Source organism: Alosa pseudoharengus, unplaced genomic scaffold (assembly GCF_046254945.1).
Source record: "Alosa pseudoharengus isolate Yale_2024_CS ecotype anadromous, Long Island Sound unplaced genomic scaffold, YU_APseudo_1.1 YU_APseudo_1.1_scf_20, whole genome shotgun sequence".
NCBI lineage: Eukaryota > Metazoa > Chordata > Actinopteri > Clupeiformes > Clupeidae > Alosa > Alosa pseudoharengus.
This window is the reverse complement of record NW_027468664.1, coordinates 28,266,346-28,267,865: the sequence shown is the minus strand read 5'-3', so window position 1 is coordinate 28,267,865 and position 1,520 is coordinate 28,266,346.

The window sequence follows — 1,520 nt, the reverse complement described above, 5'->3', positions numbered from 1 at the left end:
ATACTGAATAGTCGTTCCCTATAAAACTAATAGTCTTCATTTCATTGCTTGAGTCATTACATACAAAATTGTTGAACTAGTTATCAAATTCTGTCACAATGCTGTAGAATTGCAAAGAGCATACAGTAAAAATGTACGTATTCAGTGTCTTGTACTCACTTACTCCCCTAACTACAGCAATGTGTAACTTTACTGTAGTTTTCAAATGGCTGTACAAGTACTGTATAGTGCTGTCTTGAGCATGTTCAGGTAGTGTCACCGAGTTCTGCCCTTTTTATGCATTGGAAAACACTGAGAGAACTGTCATAATGAAAACATGACAAAGCCATTTGACTATCTTGTTCATAAACGATGGTGTCAAGACTTCTCATTTTGATGACACTGACAGTTTCATTGACATGAATACGTGCTTTTGAGGAATGGACTATCCATTTTGAGCAAGTGACGTGCTTTTTCAGGTCATCCACTAGGTTTTGCAGTTTGCACTAATTGTTTTGAGAAATGCACTAACTGCTGTGCAAATGTTAATAGTGATGTGAGAATAGCCCAAAGCGACTGAGAAAAACTGTAAAAGTGGGTAAACAGAGAATTTCAAACAGGGTTCTGGGATGAGCTATAAGTCAACATAAGTAGAATCGCCTCTTTTCTTTTTTTATTTCTGCAGATAGCGAGAAGCCACTTTGCGCATGTTGAAAAAGTCACAACTGGATTATTTACTTTGGGTTATGTATATTCAGATTAAATGCGGATAACTTAGCACTCATGTAAACAATTTAGTTGGAATCTCTAATCGGAATGATTTGAATAATGACTATTGCTATTGACTCAGCACACCTCCAGCAGAGCTTGGGTCGATCCGAACAGAGCTTTAGTACAGAGCTGCAATTCTGATCCTCTTGCTTTCTGAGGACTGACAGCGTGCGCCCTCATAAATTCTGGGCGCTAACCTGTTATTGACTAAACAGCCGGGGGGTCAGGGATTTCCCAGGCAGTGGAGAAAGGGCTGCAGGACTGGAGGTGTGTATGTGTGTGTGTGTGTGTGTGTGTGTGTGTGTGTGTGTGTGTGTGTGTGTGTGTGTGTGTGTTTAAAGCTGGAGGTGTTAAGCTGTGAGTCAGTGGGGCAGGTGATTTTGCCTTTTTATAAATTCCTGCAAACTCAAGCATTTTCTTGTTCTTTGCAATATTTGAAATAGATAGATAGATATATAGATAGATAGTCTTGGCCAACTTCCTCTGGTGGGTCGTCTCCATACAGTTCACCCCAGATACAGTAGATAGATAGATAGATAGATAGATAGATAGATCGTCTCCATACAGTTCATCCCAGATAGATAGATAGATAGATAGATAGATCGTCTCTATACAGTTCATCCCATATAGATAGATAGATAGATAGATAGGTAGATAGATAGATCGTCTCCATACAGTTCATCCCAGATAGATAGATAGATAGATAGATCGTCTCCATACAGTTCATCCCAGATAGATAGATAGATAGATAGATAGATAGATAGATAGAT